Source organism: Hylobates moloch, unplaced genomic scaffold (genome assembly GCF_009828535.3).
Source record: "Hylobates moloch isolate HMO894 unplaced genomic scaffold, HMol_V3 SCAFFOLD_19, whole genome shotgun sequence".
In the NCBI taxonomy this organism is placed as follows: Eukaryota; Metazoa; Chordata; class Mammalia; order Primates; family Hylobatidae; genus Hylobates; species Hylobates moloch.
In genome coordinates, this window is record NW_026652294.1 from 68,873,944 (window position 1) to 68,885,607 (window position 11,664).

The window sequence follows — 11,664 nt, forward strand, 5'->3', positions numbered from 1 at the left end:
ACTAGAGAAGGAATATTAATAGCTTCCTTCTGGGTGATTTGTTACCAATTAGTGGTCCATCATTACGGAGATTATTCTGGCCCAACAGAAATAACCTAATTTAAATTTTCTGACAATAAGATGCAGACACATATTCATATGCACATATAAAAGCTTACATGATAGTGTCAACTCCTTTTCACACTTATTGTGTTCTCCATTCTCTTTCAAAGAAAGACGTGTTTTTTCAAATGTGTAATTTCAAACTCGATTCCCAAGACAAAAGGAAAAGGCTACCATCAAATGTTTAAAGAATAATCTCCTTTATTTTATAATAATAATGGTTAGAAGTTCAATATTTCTGCTCAAACACAGAAGCAGGCAGGCATATTTGCAAAAGCCCTCACAATGTTTGCCATTTTCTTTACACAAGACAACATTTATAAAACCTTTGCATCCCGTGGCAGGTGCTGGGTCTCCTCTTGGGAATTTGTGCTGTTCAGATATTGCCTTTCATTTGAACTTCACACACCTTTAAAAAAATAGAGGCTGCATTTTAGTATCATTTAAAAATTAAAAGCCTTTTATTTTTGTCATTATATCTTTCATGGTTTTACTTTGCAAAAATAAATCAAAGCTAAAACTAATTATTGTCATAGCCAGCAAAAACCTGAAAAATGAGAAAAGTCTTTTAAAATGAAACTTTGGTCTGCTTCTCCCATAAAATCATTAAATTTATGTACTAATTATTATAGAATTTCCAGTGCGTTTAATAATAATCTCCCTTCTTTGAGAACTTAGAGAATTAACCAAATAATTATCGTCACCTAAATAATTGGAAAAAGTATTTTTTAGAGCTAGAACATTTCCTTTTTTCTTTTGTTTTAATGGCACAATGTAAGGTTAAACACTTCAGTTTAAGTTAAAGACACATTTTCATCTACAGAAATTATGTCCTAAAGTGTTTATTCAGCCTGCAGTACCTGTAAATAGAAGAATATTGTAGAATTATGGCATTTTATTGTCCGTTTCTTCTAAAACAAAAACTCTTGTTTTCTGTCTTTTCTCTGTTTTGCTTTTTATCAGGCGTGGACTCCTGGATCGTCTGGTAACTTCAAAAATCTGGTGAGATACTTTTTTCTTTGGGACTCTCAGCCTTTTGATATTTTTATTTTGTTTGTCACTATTCCTTGGAGTATGTTTTTATTTCTATGTCAGGCTTAATCCTTAAGAGAAATTCTCCCCTCATTTCCATCTTCTGAGTTTGAATCTCATAAGGCCAGTTACATCTTAACCCATATTAGACAATCTGGTACGTCCAGATACTTCTTGGAGTTTCAACTTCATGGGTTAGGAGAACATTCCAAACAGAGGGAGCATTTGTTTCTTAAGGAAATTAAATCCCCACTGAAAGAGTTTGTGATAGGACAGAGGATTTTGCAGGTAAAATGTGGAAAATTTTTCTTTAAAAATAGATCGGATGCAGAAGCAAGATAAAAACCAAAGATGAGCTGACACAAAAATTGGGTGTTTAAAAGTTTTTCAGTAGTACAATGCTGAGAGTATAATTTACATGTTATAAAGCTAGAAACACACTAAACGCACTGATCTTTTCCACATGGAAACTCTTAAAATCCTTGCAACATTTTCCTGGGACATGCGTTATAGGGACGATAAAGCTGTATTGGTTGAGATAGGAGGTTTTCTGTGAAGCTGTATATTTTTCCAAGCAGCAGCTTTGTGTTCATGTTTGAATCCACCTAGTCTTTTTTCTTCAAATATTATTGAAATATTGCTCACCATCAAATTCATACATTGGGATCCTACTATGTTCTGAGTGTATACAAGATTATAAAACATTTTATCTCATTTAATACTATGAAGAAATCTCTAGCTTAGATACCCGTGTAGACTGGATGTCCCAACTCATCTGACTCAGTGACCCTTTCCATAATACTGAACCAGGAATGAGATTTTAACTTGATGGACTGCAGAAATACAGTCTTGTACTCCATTATTTAGTAATAACTGGGTATTGCTGGATGGGAGTGGGAGAGCAGTGAAGGTCCAGTATCTCCTTGCTGTTGTTCATTATCTTTCTAAAACCAAATGCCTTCAGGATTTCTCAATATCTTATAATCATTGCATTTCCGTGCGGGTTTCATCCTTCAAGTTCACACTTCCCACCAAACAGTACCACATTTGATAGTAAACTTTCATGTTGAACACATGTTACTGAAGACTTGAGGTTAAACAGAATTATTGCACACAAAGAAAAAACTTAAAGTTGTATATCAGATCTCATCACTAAGAAAGCCACTGAATGATGCCTTTCCCATAGAGATGTGTACTTTGTCTCTCTCCATCATCAGTGTACCATGAACCATTGGGGTCTGCATCCCTCCCAGAAGAATACATTTTGACGTATTTCTCTCTGTCTTATTCCTTACATTTGAGTCCTGCAAGATACATGAAGAATAAGTTGACATTAAAATATTCTGTCGTAACTTTAACCAGCCCACAGTGAAGGCAAGCTTCTGTTTATTGCGAGACTAGTTTAGCCTTTCATTGTGCAGGCATTTACCAGGCCTGAGTAGAATTTTGCATTACCTTTGGAGGGTGGTAAATAGAAATTTCTACCAAACAAATACCTATTCACAATGATGAATTCAGTCCTTCATATTTAACCATAAATACAAACAAAAGAAACTTGAAATTATATTTTTTCTTAGTAATTTTTTTTTTTTTTTTGGAAACAAGGTTTCGCTGTGTTGCCCATGCTGGCCTCCTTGGTTCAAGAAATCCTCCTACTTTAGCCTCCAGAATCGCTGAGACAACACAGCCACACCATGGCCCCTGGCTGCCTTAATGGTTTTTCAAAGTATTCATCAAAGTATTAGTCAATATTTAGCCTCCAAATGAGGATGAGGGTTAGCCTCCCATCTCCCTCAGCACTTTCTGCAAATGGAAAGCTTTGCTTAAGCATTTCTTGAGGAACTGGGGTCTTTTAGGTAGCAGAAATTTTGCCTCCTCATTTCCATCATAACAAATCCTAGAGGTCCTCTATACTTTTTCCATCCTAAAGCTTTTCTTAGTTGCAAAAGTTGGATCTGGACCCTCCTCCTGTAATTGTCCTTTTGCCTAAATTCCATCATTTTTCATTTAAATTGTCAGTATGAATTTCCAATTCTGGATGGCCAAAATGATCTTTCCGGTGGCCTTCCATCTTCTAATATATCTTATTTCAAATCCATTCTTAATATACTACCAGGTAATAGATTCTAAAATACTTATTCTCCTGTTTATTTGTTTTTTAATGTGACCAGTCTGGGAAAATGTGTGAGTTTTTTTCCCCCAGTTTGATATACAAGTTATACAATTAAGTATTTCCACAGTTATCCAAAAGCAATCTTTCTTCACTACATACCAGAAATCTCAAAGCCAATAAGGTTGTTCTGTTTTCTCCCTTCACAAGCCCCACCATCACTATTTCTGCTTCTGTGAACAGCATAATCAGTGCATCTGCTCATATCCCCATTTCCTATTCATTCCTCAAGGCCAAATTCAAGTCCCACTTTCTCCTGGAAGTCTTCATTGTTTTAAATATTGTAGTTTGATTCCCCCTCTCCTTGAACTCTTTGTTTTTAAGATCACAAAGTATAGCACTTTACCTTACACCATCATATGTTCTAAGGTTCTTGTGTTGTGTGCATCTTTTCTAAGCAGCAATTCTGCAAATTTGTTAAACGAGGAAACAATGTCATCTTGTTCTCTTTACTGCGACATACCTAACACCTTGCTCTATGTTTAGTAGTTCCTCAACATTTTCAATTAACTAACTTATTTAAGATTTCACCTTTACTTAAAAAATAACCTTCCTGTGTCCAATGTTTTCATTGTTCAATTCCCACCTATGAGTGAGAACGTGCAGTGTTTGGTTTTTTGTCCTTGTGATAGTTTGCTGAGAATGATGGTTTCCAGCTTCATCCATGTCCCTACAAAGGACATGAACTCATCCTTTTTTATGGCTGCATTGCAGGGTGTGGGGAAGCGGAAGGGATAGCATTAGGAGATATACCTAATGTAAATGACGAGTTAATGGTTGCAGCACACCAACGTGGAACAGGTATACATATGTAACAAACCTGCACATTGTGTACATATACCCTAGAACTTAAAGTATAATTTTAAAAAACCTTAAATTTTCATTTCTAGAATTGCTTGCTTCTAGTTATCAAAGAAAACAATGCTGTGAACATGAAGGATGGTTAATAATATTTGAAAAACATTCTGAACTATCATGATACACTCTAGAAAACTGAGTACCATTTGAGAGAAATGAAAATAAATGTAAAATACAAACCAGAGTACTACTGAAATACGAATGATAATATGCAAACTTAGATTCCAAATTAAATACATTAAAAATAATCCATTAAATTATGATATAATTCTCAAGTTAAAAAATTATTTACTCTGGAACTAAATACCAGCAGTAAAAATTTACTTCAAAATAAAGAACTGACACTTCCCACATAGCAGGTAAAATATTTACAGAAAATCTTATTACAGCATTTTTTCACTTAAATAAGGTAATGTGTTCAATGTTTATGAATCACTGAATTTTGTAACTGTGTGTGTTTAATTCTGGCAATTTGTTCCAATTCATGTATTTTATTTTCTGCACCTGGATTTTGGACCCTTCAAGAGGTCAAAATAATAACATATGCACAATGATGTACACTCAAAGAGAATTTGAATTTTCAAGCTTTCACCGTTTGTCAGGTGCAATGCTAGGTGCTTTATCTATGTATTCTCATTTCATCCTTCCAGTGTCACTTTGTAAAGGGCATTTTGATATCACTTTAGAGATAAGACTAATGGTCAGGGAGCTTAATTAGTTCGTCTACAGTCTCATACTTAATGAATCAAGATGCTGAGATTTCAGTCTATCCTTTGGACTCTAAAGACTATATATACTGAGATACTATTATCCTAATAAGTTTTTAATAAAACCAAATTCTTCATATATTTGAGTAATAACCCTGATCTGAAGCCCTTAAGAAAGTTTATACATAGATGGTTAAAACAAGATTTTATCTTTTGTACTTATATAGTTATTGAGAAAAATTCAGAGATAGTTACTTTAAATCCAAGGGAAAATAAATTGTCACAGCCCATGCCCCAGTTTTGGATCTGTGTATACATATCTTTTATACCTGTAAAACCGTGTCATTAGTAAGTGAAGCAAAATCTATAGAAACCCACTTAATCCTTCTGCAGTCATACAATGATGATTAATGGCTGTTTCATTTCCTCATTAGTGTTCTCAGTTTTCTAATGCAAATTTTATGCAAGTTTGGCCGTCCTGAATTTTTTTTAACAGTATTACAGGTAACTTCCAAATTAAATTCATGTGCTTAGCCTTAGTCATACAAAATCTTTCAAATAATACAAACGAATTCAAATGTAGTCGTATATTTTCCAAGAATTGAATGCTATTTCCATCTAGAGAGTTTAAAAAGTGTATTTCTTTTATATGTAACAGGAATATTCTGATGTTTTATCTACAAGATACTCTCCCCTGAAAAATTAAACGTTTTGTGTTAAAATGATGTTACGGTTTTCAAGGTTGTTATGTTATGTATTTAAATTATAGAGAACAAACCAAACATATATACCAATCTCACAGTTTTGACTTTTTAAGCATATAGTATATGAAAATGCTTTGCACATTTTAATGTTATACACAGTTATTAAAGTTGTTATTACTGCTAGTATGCTATCCTGATGTAAATTTATGTCACGATATGAACATAAATCGTGTGTTCACTGACCAAAGGAAGGAATCATACTCTCATGAATTTACTAATATGTTCGTTCTCTCACAATTTTTTTTTTGTTGCAAACCATTTGATAGCGATTGAGTAATACAAAAAGAATATGACATGACCCCGACTTCAAGGACCTTAATTTTATGTTTCTTGTATAATTAGATGCTTTTATTTATCATTTTAAAAAAAGGTTATTTAAAATTATGAGCATTTGCTTTAAGCCTTTTGTTCCATTTAGCTTGCTGGGCTAGCAGGTTATTAGAAATCATAAGGATGATGAGAGAGATACTATTAGTGTGCATTAATATCTGGGTTTCTTTCTTTAGTGACCATATAGGAGATCATATTTTCCTTCCACCTTGCAGTTAGGTGGGGTCATAGGATTACTTCTGGCCAAGGGAAAATGGAAGTAAAGTATATCACTTCTGTGCAGAGGAGGTAAAAATCCTCTATGTGCATTTTCAGTCTTTCTCTTCCCCTGCAAAGGAGATTGTAGAGGAGGCATACATTTGAAACAGTAGAGCCACAAGATTGAATCATCCTAATCCCTGAGTCACCCGATGGAGGAGAGCTGCAGTGAAGACTCTCCCAGTTTCACAGCTAACTTATCTGAACAACACATGAATTCTGTTTTCTTAAGCAACTGAGTTGCATTTTATTTTTGTTTTGTTTGTTACAGCAGCATAAAGCCCGCCTAAACTACTCAAATGGAAATAGGCACTATTATATTTGGGTATTTCTGAAATCTAGAGCCATGCTTCCAAGGACATATTTTGACAATGTTATTTTAGACTTTGAAATAACTCTCTCCTGACTTTTACCACATAACCCGCAGTACCACTTACTTGTGTGGCAAAGCAGGCATCTTAGGCCTCCAAAATAGAAGACTTGGGATAAACAGTACTAAAAATTTTAATAAAAATCAAGTATGATTGACTTAACAAATGTCATTAGATAAACTAAAAAACATGAAATAGGAAAAAATCTACAGGATACATATCTACACTCAAAATGGTCTACTTTCTAATAGGAAAATGGACAGCATTCTTTTAATAATAGTTGAAGTTCTTTAATCTTAACTGTCATTAAGCAACAATCCATATTAAAGACCATCTAACAATAATTTCTAAATTAAAGGAGCCACTGTATCTTAGATGATTTTATTTTGATGTGGTGCCCAAAGTTTATTGTGTTCAACTCTTGCCTTAGTTTCTGGAATGACCTGAATCACCAGCTGCTTCCTATGTCTTTGGCTCTTTTTACCTTTTAGAGTAGAAGTCTCCCTCTGCTATTTCATTTTTACTTTTTAGGATCCATAGTAATTTAAATGCCACCAATATGCCAACTAGTATCATTCATTTCTATAACAGCTAATTAGTTAAACTTCTTTTCTTCACACGTAGGACTAGAGATAAAAAATAATTGTACACAATTACCTGGAATTAAAAGGATTTCAATTTATCACTAAGGAAGGAGGCACAACAAATTATGACTCATTAAGTATTTTGTGTCAATCACTAATAGCCTCTAAAATACTCATGGGACATGTATTATTTCATTTTCACTCTTCAGTTAAAGACATACCAGAGACTGGGTAATTTATAAAGAAAAAGAGGTTTAATGGGCTCACAGTTCCAGATGGCTGGGGGAGTCTCACAATCATGGCAGAAGGTGAAAGGCACATCTTACATGGTGGTAGGCAAGAGAGAATAGGAGCCAAGCAAAAAGAGGAAACCCCCTATAAAGCCGTCAGATCTCATGAGACTTACTACCACAAGAACTGTATGAGGGAAACTGCCCCCATGATTCAATTGCCTCCCTATGGGTCCCTCTCACAACACATGGGAATTATGGGAGCTACAATTCAAGACAGGATTTGACTGAGAACACAGCTAAACGATATCAGGACATTAAAATCTACCTCTATAAAGTTTATTCAATGTGTAAGAATCAGAATTCCTACATATGGAGTTCAATCCAACTTGAGAGGTTACATACCCTACAATGGCTTTCATTCACTGAATATCAGCTTGCTATTCACCTAATTTCACCATCAGGATAGCATTCATTAAACATTCACAAGGCAGCAAGTCTCATTTCAGAAGGACTACCAGTGTTTAAACATGTTCTTTTGGCATTAAGCAAAAATTACATTATATTCATAATTGCATCTCAGGGTAGCATAGGACTTATGTATTTGTTAACACTCCAAGGAATTGACTCTAAGAGTGTTAATAATTGGACTACATGGAAGAGTGTTCACTTAGTGGGAAGTTAAACTATCTACTTTTTTATTTTAGCCTCTCATCTGACATAAAATATTTATAAATGTTTTTATGAAGATAATTTATTTTCATTTAATTTAATTTTGAGACAGGGTCTCACTCTGGTTATCCAGGCTAGAGTGCAGTGGTGCGATCTTGGCTCACTGCACCCTTGACATCCCAGGCTCGGGTGATCCTCCTGCCTCAACTTCTGAGTAGCTGGGATTATAGGCTTATGCCACCATGCCTGGCTAACTTTTTGTATTTTTAGTAGAAATGGTGTTTCAGTATGTTAACCAAGCTGGTTTTGAATTGCTGGACTTAAACAATTCACCTGCCTCAGCCACCCAGAATGCCAGAATTATAGGTGTGAGCCACCACGCCTGGCCAAGAATAATTTATATAGTGATTCTAATAAGTCTGACATTATCTATCATATTACTAATGTATTGAAAGAACGTTTTGTGGTTAATTAAGCACACATTTGTTATATGATTTCTTGCCTCCTGTCCTAAATCAAGCAGCTCTTCTCCAGGTGTTCACCAAAATAGAAGTACAACCCTATAGTTCTTTCCTAATTTCAAAAGCTCTCTGCTTATTATTGTACATACTTTTTAACAAAACCTTGGGTACTCAGAACACTGTACTTATTATTTAACAAGTATGTGTTCTTGAAACAGAACATTCTACAATTTACAGCTGATAGTCCTATCCATTTTTCATTCTCCTCCCTTATTTGTAATAAGAGAATATTTCCACTTTGCCTGAGCCTGTATACCATTCTTGCTATACAAACTCTAATGTCAAAGAAAGATGTATGCCTTGAAAAGTTATCCACAAACATGTTGAGACATCTGAAGATGTCTTTTCACATATTATTTCTATTTTCTAGTTGATGCTGAATTGGCTTACCATTTTTGCAAATGAGAGATAGTGGAAGATGATTGAGATTCCTGAAATGAAATATTACACAATAAGTTTAACTGTTTAACATTTAAACCAAAATGGTTTAAAAAATCATGCTTAAAAAATAACATAGCATCTTCCTAAAGTACTGAACAATGGTAAGTGGTAGGGCTGTTAGGTCGGCTTTAAGGGAATGAGGTTATGCCAATAAGGAGTATAGACAAATAATTTTACACTGTCCTGCCTATGGCCCACTTTATCTTCATTTCTTGCTTCTGAGATACCCCTTACAGCCTGGGAAGTTATATGATTTGGACATGTGGAAGACAGTTAAATGCTTGGAATGTGTGCATGCCAATGTCAGTGTTATGTGGATATCCAATAGTGAAGATTTTTTTGGTGTAGGATGGAATGGAGTTAACCAAGGAGGTTCTGAGACAGATCCTAATAGAAGATTAATTATGGGATAACATTTTCTTGGTATTATAGCAATGTCAATGTTCTGTTTAATAGATGTACAAGTTGTCCATAAAAAATAATGAGAAATTTTTTCTTTTTCTACTTAAATTCTAACAAATCAAATTAATAAAGTTTCAAACGTTCATAGCCATGTAGTTACTGTATTATCCCTAATGCTGGCTTGGTTGGGATTTGTCTTGTCTTTTACATGGTTGTCCTGAAGTCATCTGCTTCCCTAAACAATATGTACTGCTGGGAAAGACAGAGAGAGAATGAAACTTCCAGTGATTAGAGACATAGCCAAGTTTTGTTGTGAGGGCTATCTTGAAAGAAGAATTCTCTTGTTAAAAAAAATGTCCTGCAGTTCCCCAAAGTATAATAATTTGTCACTAATTTTCACAAAAATAATTGTCACCACAGGAAACTTCTCAAATGTTTATTATTCTTGAAGAAAGAAAACTTACACATTTGTTTCTTTCTACAAACATGTAGTTGATTAATTACAAATAATATCAATCTGGAAATGAAATTCAAGAAACCAGAATATGAGACAAAAATGGAATGGAGATAAGGAGAAACAACTTACTAGGCAAGCCCTGAATGTGGACAGAGAAAGTGCTCAGATAAAGTGCTTATGTGGTTAGAGCTTCAGTGCCTTTTCTCTTAGCCTTTATTAGTCCATTTTCACACTCTTGATAAAGACATAATCTGAGAATGGGAAGAAAAAGAGGTTTAATGGACTTATGGTTCCATGTAGCTGGGGAGGCCTTACAATAATGGTGGAAGGCAAGGCGGAGTGAGTCACATCTTACATGGATGGCAGCAGGCAAAAAAAAAAGCTTGTGCAGGGAAACTCCCATTTTTAATACCATCCGATCTTATGAGACTTATTCACTGTCATGGGAACAGCATGGGAAAGACTTGCCCCCATGATTCAGTTATCTCTCACCAGGTCCTTCCCAGAACATGAGGGAATTCTAGGAGCTACAAGATGAGATTTGACTGGGGACACAGAACCAAACCATATCACCTTTGAAGCAAAAGAGGACGTGTTAAGGACACTCTGATCAACCTACCCCAGATATTTTACCAGCTCTTCCCACTTACGCAGTCTGAAATACTCCTATTTCCCTCTTGATAATGTGGGTGACAAAGACGGGAATGCAGGAAGGGACACCAAATAACCTCTGCGAGTCTCCCAAAGCCAGGTAGTATTCTGACCACTCCTCTGCCATTGATCTTCATTATACTGTAGCTTAGTAATCAGAGGACAGTTTGGAAGTTAGTTTGCCTAGGCTCAAATCCCAGCTATATCACTTGTTACCTGCATGAACTTGGGTGAGTTATTTAATGTCTATGTACCTCCATTTCCTCCACCGTAAATGGGGATACCTTAAAAAGCCGTTGTAAAGATTTTACATGCAAATTTTGTAGTGCTTACAACAATATCAGGCAAGAAGTGTTGTCTATCATTTTTATCACCTTCGTCCTTTACATTTTGATCTAATGCTGTCTTCAACTGGATCAGAAATACATTCCAAGCATTCTGTGACCTTCTTTCATCCACTTAAGGAGCTGTTAATATCCAGTAAAGACCTCACAGTTGAATATAGTTGGCTGCTCTTTACAGGGTTTAATTATGGGGATAAGGCTATCCAAGACTTACTACCTCAATATATATTCATATATTCATCAGGTTATTTCCATTCTGGGAAAGAAAGTACAAGTGATGTAACTCTGGCAAAGGCCTATTAAGCACACAACTTCAACGCTATGTTTATTGAGTTGAGCTTTGAGAGATCATAAACACCCTCAAAAGCATTTAATCTGTAACTGTGGTGTTTCCTTGAATGAATATTTCAAATATTGACATAAGATAAAAGATACATCTCAAACTTTGGATGCAACCTTTCAAAAAGAACATGTACATTGAAACAGAGACAACTTTAAAGGTGATCCCAAAAAATGTACAATTCACATTCTCTAAAGACTGTACTGAAACTAGAAGTCAATCATATGAATTTAGCTACAACAATAACAAAAAACATCTTAATGTTTTTATTAAAAGAAGACATAAATAATTTTTGCCAGGCGTGATAAGTGGTGGCCACTTCTATTCAATGTTGTACTGGAGGTTCTAGCCAGGGCAATTGAGAAAGAAAAAGAAATAAAAAGGATCCACATTGGAAAGAATCTCTATCTCTAGATTACATAATTTTATA

General features: G+C 34.8%; 1 protein-coding gene across 16 annotated transcripts in view; it reads left to right on the forward strand.

Moving 5' to 3' along the window:
* Positions 1 to 11,664, forward strand: part of PTPRD (protein tyrosine phosphatase receptor type D) — a 2,332,625-nt gene that overhangs the window by 920,800 nt on the left and 1,400,161 nt on the right. For all 16 annotated transcript variants that reach the window (XM_058431780.1, XM_058431782.1, XM_058431784.1 and 13 more), the window contains exon 6: positions 1,066 to 1,104. The gene's annotated coding sequence lies outside the window, so the exon portion shown is untranslated. The remainder of the gene's footprint in view (positions 1 to 1,065; positions 1,105 to 11,664) is intronic.